This window comes from Engraulis encrasicolus, chromosome 22 (assembly GCF_034702125.1).
Source record: "Engraulis encrasicolus isolate BLACKSEA-1 chromosome 22, IST_EnEncr_1.0, whole genome shotgun sequence".
In the NCBI taxonomy this organism is placed as follows: Eukaryota; Metazoa; Chordata; class Actinopteri; order Clupeiformes; family Engraulidae; genus Engraulis; species Engraulis encrasicolus.
This window is the reverse complement of record NC_085878.1, coordinates 14,072,891-14,082,225: the sequence shown is the minus strand read 5'-3', so window position 1 is coordinate 14,082,225 and position 9,335 is coordinate 14,072,891.

The following is a 9,335-nucleotide window of genomic DNA, read 5'->3' as shown; positions in this document are numbered from 1 at the left end:
GAGTGTCTACATAACCCCCATCTTTGCAACTCAAAAGGGAAAACATTATGTGAATAATGCGTATGCCAAAAATATTACACACACATGTTCCCTCATAGGAGTCGTGCCTGAATGAGCAAGTATTGGTTGAAATACTTCGCCACTGATGTATTACAAATGACTGCAGTACCGTGCCTTTCATAAAATACCTGAAAGTGGATTAAAGTAGATGGTTACAATAATTATCATAGAAAAAAAGACACAATTTTTGAACAATCGCAACATTCTTCGAAAATAACAGCGGTTTGCTGTGTAGGTACCCTTAGCTCTGTGACACTAAGGTAAGTTGTTCTGGCAGGCTGGAGAATAATATCTCTGTTATGGTAACACTGGCATTATACAGAGCCGTGCCCTTTCTTCATGCAGAAAAGAAACAGTCCTCTGAGCTAAACCATGCGTGCACTTTGTATATTATGTGTTTCGTATCCGAACCATTAGTCTCCGAAACGCCGTTTTCTCTGCCCAGGAAATAAGCAGTTACTTTGTTACAACACGGCTCGTCACCCACTTTCCCTCTCTCTCCCGTCACTCTCCGCTGGGCCCTCGCAGCGGGAGCAAATTCAGCGAAAGACGACGGAGAAAAGAAAAAAACAGGGCCCCTGCTACACTCAAGCGCCAGTGTGTGTGTGTGTGTGTGTGTGTGTGTGTGAGAGAGAGAGGGACAGAGAGAGAGACAGAGAGAGAAAAATGAAAACAACACAGCCCCACTACTCCAGCGGGCCCTGGCTCTCGTCATGAGAACGGCAAGTCTTAAATCAAACAAGACCAAATCGGTGGCGCTCTTAGCACGTGCTTACCGGGAACTCCGCACGTCACAGGCAGGTCCTCCAGGGCTAGCCGTCCACGCCAGCGCCCGACTTTTCCAGCGGCCTGCTCCCGAGGGACCCTTACTCATCTGATTACCTCACAGAGGGCTGCTTTCCATTAATAGTCCTTGGTGCCGTAATTTCGCTGGAGCGCTGGAAGGCTGAGGAAGGCGGTGGAGGCCGGCACACTGACTGCCGTGCACGACAGAGGCCTTTCGGGCCAGGCTTTCCACACTGCCTGTATTGTGAGGGACAGGAAGAGGAATTTTGTGTCATGTTTCATTATGTCAAAGCGGACTCGCGTCTCTGTCTGACAGGGACAATTATGTTTGCTAACATGCAATCTGTTTCATTGTGCCTTTGCCCACACCATTCCCACAAACACCCCACACGCAAAGCTGCACACACACACACACACACACACACACACACACACACACACACACACACACACACACACACACACACACACACACACACACACACACACACGCACACACACGCACGCAAACATATACACACACACACACACACACACTGCATACAGCCCTTCACATCTTAGGAATTACACTAGCGAGTCGTGGCCGCAAAATGGCCTGAGAAAGAAGGCTTGCACTGCATCAAAGCATCAAAGCTCTGGCAGCCACCGCTAGCCAGCCTCCAGGTATCTGTCCAAGAGCAGGGAGGAATAGGAACTTGAGGTATCCTGACCAATTACACTGAAAGAGACTGACTTCATCAAGTCCGTTATTGCCTGCTTTCAGGCCAAGGCATGGGCTAAAGCCTGCCAAAAAGGTCCAGAGGTCCTCCCACTAGGACAGGCAAGAGGTCTGCATTAGGGACGACGTTAGAGGAGAAGAAATGAAATACAGTGTTTCATTTCGTCTCTCTCTTGCTCTCAGTTCAAGGCAATTTGAAGTCACAATTTACTGTGACCACTGAAGGCTGTAAAATGCTGTAGAATAGGCCCTGGCTGTATATAGCAGTTGAAACAGCATCGAGCAGGGTTTGGATATTTAACAGCATATTTAACTTCAAATTTAACTTCAAATAATAGCATTTACAATTGCAAAATATATATAATCCGTAATAGGAATTTGTTGCAATGAAAAAGTTATACGAGGTGTTGAACGGTCATATTCATATCAATTGTATTCATTCCAATATTACTATGGTGTTCATAACTTGTTGCACAATAATTATAAGTATTTTCATAATTAACAAATAAAATGAAATATAGATGAGTGAGAAAATTTAAATAAAATACACAACAACCGATTAATTTGTAGAGCTTACATTTATAGCTACTAAATAGACTATTAAAAAGGTCACTAAAAACAAAATAAAGGGAATTTATGTCACCGCATCCACCCATTAATTTATATTACAAACATTCGATATACTGTATGTAAGAGAACCTTACTACATATCCTACACAGGTACAGATGTGTCTGACATGGCGGTAAGCGACCTTGTAGCATAGTTACTTTCTTTTTTCCTTGACTATTGAGGGATTTGACATATTAGCACCTCAAGAAGTCGTCCCAGGAGTGAAACAGACACCCTGTCTTGTCACTCAGCAGTGTCAGCGGCTGAGATCTGACTCCTGCACGTCCACCATCTTGTTTTCCTAAGAGAGAAAGGCAGAGAAATGAACCTGGCAGACACTTCTCTCACACTCACACACACACTCACTCACAACACGCCAAAATGACTTTTCCAGCTACAAATATGGAGTCAATGTTCCGCTCTATGACGTCCGAGACAGAGGTAAGACACGTACACTGTCACAAGTCAACACATTATCCAACAATTCACTGATGTCTGTCTTGGGACTGCAACAACCGAAAATACAGAACAACAGTAAAACAGAGAAAACCACCTAGCCACAATCATGTATTTTTCTTTTTAAAGATTTTTGTTTTCAAAGAAGTGGTTTGATCTTGTGTTTTTCTTTTATCTACCATCTCATCTCTTTTCATGATTAGTTTCCTTGAATAAGCGGCAGGATGAAAATGATGCATCGGTTTCATTCTCAGTGACTTGCACTCAATGGCACTTAAAGGTGTTGAAAGGGGGCCTGTATCATGTTTTGCGTCGGTAATATTTTGGGCACAAAAGGCAGGTGAATCACAAAGACTGAGAATAGAGACAGGCAGATTTGAGTAATGACCTTGTAATCTGCCTCACTCATGACATTTTAACCACACATTTCAGACTAGCCCTTTCCACCCCCACCAAAACGTCAGCCCACCAACCATAAGCAACAAAACAAGCAAATACTACTCGAGTCTGCTCTCCACACCCAGCAGTCTCTGCATTGTTCGGGCTTGCCACTCTAGATGGGACTGAAGGAGTGGCAGAAGTGTATGGCATAAGTGGCTGGCCGTTTTGTAATTACAGGGATTTTTTTTGCTATAATAATAATCGCAGCGGCAGTGCCCATTAAAAAGCTGGAGGATGATCTACTATATCAACCACCTGATCCGCACGGGGCTCTTCAGTAAGAAGAGCTGCCTTTTATCTGCTAATGAAAGACTTTCTTCATTAATCACACACCTGTCTCTGGGGCAGTCATCCAAGCTGTCCAAGTGTGTGTGTGTGTGTGTGTATGTGTGTGTGTGTGTGTGTGTGTGTGTGTGTGTGTGTGTGTGTGTGTGTCACTGACACACGCACATGCACACACACTGACTGAAACATACACTCCCCTCCACCCTTGACACACACATGCTCACACACAGACACAAGCATAGCACACACACATACACTCAAAAACACACAAAGTAAAAGGGAGAGAGAGTGAAAGAGACTGAGAGAGAAGGAAAAAGAGCACAGCAGGATTTAGGAAGGAAGAAAATGGTAGGCAGGCACATAAAAGTACACAGATCATGATTAAGATTTGAAGAGCGACTAATTGCAGGTGATTATATAAATACTACCGCCACAACCATCCTTTACTGCTTCACGTCAACAGACTCTTCAAGTGCTCCACGGGCGCCAAAATGAACCAGTTGAACCACTTTTGTGAGGAGTGGGAGTGCAAGCTGTCAAGACGGGGATTGAGCCAGCGTGGTGACTGAATGCAGATTCAGGCTTGCCCATCCTCTGGACGGATAGAAGTCCCCGTAAATATAGTGTTCTGATTGCCCACATCCCCATGTCCAGAATAGCTCATCCGACATGGGTGCGCTACAGAGAAAACTGCCTCTACGGAATAGCAGACGGAGCGCTCTGTAAAATAAACATATATCCTCACACATAGGCACACAAACACACCCACGCCCACACACATATATGAGAGGCACACATTAAATAAATATGCATGTGTACAAAATACTCATTCTAAAATGGTTCTCAATAGTGACTAGATTGGCACATGAATGCACATTAGTGTAAATTCATATCTATCTGTAAACCTATACAGATACACACACCCATGCCAATGCATGGATACAACATATGTGCGTGCGAACACACAGACACACACACAGACACACACACACACTTAAGAGAGAGTGAGAGAGAGAGAGACCCTGAGAGAGTAAGCGAGACAGAGAGACCCTGCCCAATGTTCCCCTTCCAAATGGTAGCCATCATATTTAGCCACTGAAGTCCAACCACCCGTATAGGAGACTTGGCAGGGCCCTGCGGTGGCTTTAGTGGCTTTGCTTAACTCACATGGACATGCCAGCATCCAGCGGTATGCAGCTGTACTGTAGCCATGCCTGCCTGGCTGCCCAGCTAAGGCCTGGCAAACGGGGCTGCCCTTGCCCCCACATCCGGCCCTGCCCAGGCCAGGCCTGCCCTGTCCTGTACTGACTTTCCCTTCGCTGCGGCTCAGACTCGAGGCCAGTAAGTGGGGACAGGCGGATGGCAGGATGGAGGGGGGAACAGGGGTATGGGTGTATGTATGGAGGTGTTGGGGAGGAGTGGGGGGGGGGGGGGGGGGGGGGGGACTGGTGCTCATCAGGGGGATCCTGTGGGAGCTCGCTGCTCACTGCTCCTGGGGCCGTCTGCTTCTGCTCCCGGTCAGCTGGCTCGCGGCGCCGTGTGCTCCGTCACTGCCGCCTGGCCTGCTCACTGCCTGTGCGGCTCTGCGGCTCTGGCACGGGCAGCGAAGAAGTAAGAGAGACAGAAAGGCAGAGCAAGACAGAGACAAGAAAACAGACGGAGAGAGAGAGAGAGAGAGAGAGAGAGAGAGAGAGAGAGAGAGAGAGAGCAGGAGACAACATACACCCTTACCATTTTTGGTCTCCATTCTCTCCATTACTCCCTCTCTCCTTCTTCCTTTCTCTCCTCTCCTGCTCCGTCTCTCCACACCATGCTGACCTTGGCTACAGGCATGCTGCTCACTGTTTTTCCCACTCTCATTGCGTGTGGCTTCTGCTGTCATCGCCAAAGGTCTGACCATGGAGTAGAATAACCAGAAAGAGAGAGAGAGAGAGAGAGAGAGAGAGAGAGAGAGAGAGAGAGAGAGAGAGAGAGAGAGAGAGAGAGAGAGAGAGAGAGAGAGAGAGAGAGAGAGAGAGAGAGAGAATGTGACAGATATAAGAGGAAAGCAGCAGGATGTCCTGCTCCACTGGGGTGTGAGGTGAAGCATGCTGGGTAGGCACTCCTGGACACCGCCGAGTCGGCTGGTGTGCAGAAGTGTGATGGTTTGAAGCTAGAAGAATGACTACCTCCGAGACACCTTGTGCAAACCGCACACATACTCGAGGGGGTCTCAAGGTCCATATCACCCTAGTGCAACATACTCCTGCGCAGGTCCTCGAGAGAAGCAGTGTTTGAAAGAAGGCCAGGCCACCCAGACACAGGGAACTAGTTATGTATGCTGCTTGTACTGTACGCCCCCCCCCAACCCTAACTGTCTTTCAATGCATCTTATAGGCCTAATGTTTTCATTCATCTTTTTTTCAAAAGTGTGTGCAGAATGCAAGGATAATGTTTAATTTGTACATTGTCCCTTTTAAAAATAAACTAGTGAAATACCTCGGGTGAGATGAGGGACAGTGATAGCTCTCCCTCTCTCTCTATGCCCCCCTCTCTCATTTTCTCAGTGTCTGTACCTGTATGTCTTTCTGTCCGCCTCTCTCCCCTTGATTTTCTCTCTCGTTTTCTCTAGTGTGGACGGATGGATTCCTTTGAGATGCCGGGCAGGTCTAAAGGGAGGACTCAAAAAATGGATAACTGTTCAAAGGTCGACGGGATCACATTACAGGTCACATAAGAGGGCTTTAACAATGTGCGTAAGCCCTGGCTCAAGTTTAATGTCACAGTTACGGTTAAGGGCTGCTTGACTTGCTGGAATTGTTCTTATGGGGACAATTTGTTTATAAGTAAACAATAGATAGGCTATTATTTTAAATGTGTAGCCTAATAAAATTACTTGTAAGAAAAGTATTATTATCATGTTATTATCAGCCTATTAATGTTATGCTTGTTGCTATTGGGCCTATTGTAAGCCTAGCTTATTCAAAATATGAATCCCATAATTTTAAACAAATTGCTGCCGAAATCTTTCACAACTGGAAACTTTAGAATGAGACAACCTAACAAATTAATTTCGATCCAAGCTCGCTTGACCTCTGCTCATCTGTCAAAGTTTCAATCCTTTTCCTCGCATTATTTTCAGCCATATATTATTCTTTCCTCACATCTTTTCGCAGACTTTGAGTGTTGTGGGTGTTTAAGCTGGAAACGGGCTGCAGTTGTTTTCTTTACTAAAACACCTGTCCAAACAGGAGCAAAGCCAAGTGCGAGTCCCGCCTGTCAGTGTCGGTGACAGCTCTTGACAGAGACGCAGCAAAGGAGAGAGAGAGAGAGAGAGAGAGAGAGAGAGAGAGAGAGAGAGAGAGAGAGAGAGAGAGAGAGAGAGAGAGAGAGAGAGAGCTTGTTGACCACTCAGGCGAATCGGCATGCACGTGTTCACTTGCCGTGGATGGGGTCCAGATGTTTTGAAGATGCTCTTGGTGGGCTTATTGACTAAACAGAGACTAGACTCATATTGCAGGTAGTCTCGTCTAGTCTTCTTGATTACTTTGTTCAGTCACTGCAAGCTTGCAAGAAAGACACTATCCAGTAAAACCACGCCCTTCTTATCAAGCCAGAACTAAGCCATGGGGCCTAAAATATCACGTTTCTGTATCATTAAACAAACCACCTTTTTGCCATGAACACCATCCTTTACTGGGATAAGCCTCGCCTGAAATAGAATCTTACGCGCGGCTCAGGAAAAACGACAAAAGACCCCAGCTGCTTAAGTGATTAATTAATACAGCTTACAACAGTTTAAAATGGCGTTTGTATCATCTGTCCAGAGTGGATTTTAGGATGCCTTTTACAGGGGGGCTTAAGGCTACAATGGTAATGTACCTCATTAGCTGCACCGTCGTTCATTCTGTTCTGAAGACCTCGGGCTGGAATAACAGGTATTACGCTTAAATTTCACACGCAAGGCTCCATTGAATATTCTATAGCTCGACCTATCTGACCCATTGGTCACACCTTGGCTACATGCCATGTTGAAATGAAAAAAATACTAAGTGGTGCGCTGTGGCAATGCGCGTTACAGCGCGTGCCTTCATTCTACACTGCTCGGGAAAGATAGCTACTCCGTTTCACGCGAGAATTGCATCATGGTCACTCATTTAATCAGATATGTAAAGCCTGAAATGTAAAGCCTGGCTTACCTCCTTTGAAGTAATTGATTGGCCAGATAATAGAAACTAATAGGCCTAAAAAACGTGATTAAAAAGAGGCTATGCTGACAGGCTTGTTATTGAGACCTTGGCTTTTGCACTTTATGCTACCTATCATTAATTTGTACCTAATTCTTGTGACAATAATAGCCTTGTGTTTTTCAGGCATTGTACACACAGACACACACACATTCATTTTGTTTACTATAATATTTTAATGAACATTCACAAAACCTTTGACTTTCCTTTAGTGTAGGCTACATCAGGTTAGGATGGTGAGGTGTATCAATCCTCCTGCTGCATGATGTGTCCATGATAAAAGTTATTACGGCATTGAAACATTCTTGCCAATAAAACCCTCACTGAAACAAAAGCTGAAAAACTGAAATGTAGTGTGCTTATATCAATATGTATTTATATATGGTGCACCATAGAAAAGAGATTAATTTAGATGGACTGTACAAGTATATACATTACATGTAAGGCGGAAAATGTGAATTTCAGAGCTGTCGAACCTATATTCCTGTTACTTTAAGATTTATCAATGCAGTAGGCCTACACAGCGGTAACGTCTCCTTTGGTCCCTAAGATGCTTGTGGCATCAACACCCATAAAATGACTGGAGAAAAATATAAATTTTGAACCTTAATATCGTTTACAACTGACCACGGTAAAAAAAACAAAAGGTCACAGAGAAAATGATCAGTTAACATATTGGTAACAAGTATGTCAAATAATGCCTGTGTAATAGAAAACATCAGATTTGTCCACATGTAACGTAAATCATTAAATTTCTCTCCCTTCAGACAACAACGGTAAAACAATAGCTCCTCCTCAAGTCAGTCTGTGGCATGGGTGACTGAGGTACAGGGTAAAACAATAAATCATTTCAAGTTAGATGTCCTTTAGATTATTTTCATTGCAACTTTTTTTACACACACATCAGCAAAAACTAGAATATCTGTGAATATCTAGAATATCATAGTGTTCTAGTGTAATACTTTCATCGCATTTTCATTATTTTAAACATGTTCCCCACAAGGCTCTTGCACAGTAACATTTCACTCTGAAAGATCATTCAACATTCATTTTGGTTTTTACCACAACTTCACATCCGAGCAGATTTTATGAAATACAATTTTCATATGTATACATATATATATATCTCTCTCTTTCTTCTGAAGAAACATCAAAAGTACTATCCAGCATTAAAACAAATGCTATTCTTGAAATGCACTAATTGGCAAATAAAAGACAGAGCAAAAATACTATAAAAATACACACACGCACACATTCCCCTTCACTTTAAAACCAAAAATATAGAAGAAATGAGAAACGGCGTACATCTGTCTGCACACCTAGCTTTTCTACATAGCCCACCATTGAGGCAGGTCAAGTCAAGTCATCCACAGCAACCCCTCCCCCCTCCCAACCCTGATCATTTGGGGCCTAAGAAATACCCCCCCTCCAGATACAGTGATTGGGGGGGGGGGGGGGGGGCGACGACTGAGGGGCACCCCACAGACAGCCTGTCAGTCACCGGCACCACTGGGGGACGACCTATGGTCTTGCTGCCGAGCCCCAGTGACAAGGACAGACACTGGGACAGCCACCAGGCCGGGGGCCCCTGACCTCAACTCTGCACTGGATATAGTAAGGAAATTGTGCCAAAAAGAAAGGTTGGTTATGTATCTCAACTAAAACAAAAAAAGTCAAAATGGTCAATAACCAGCACACCGTTTTTAGAATAAGAAATTGATGTAGCCTTGGACAAATGAGCAGAAAAAAAGCT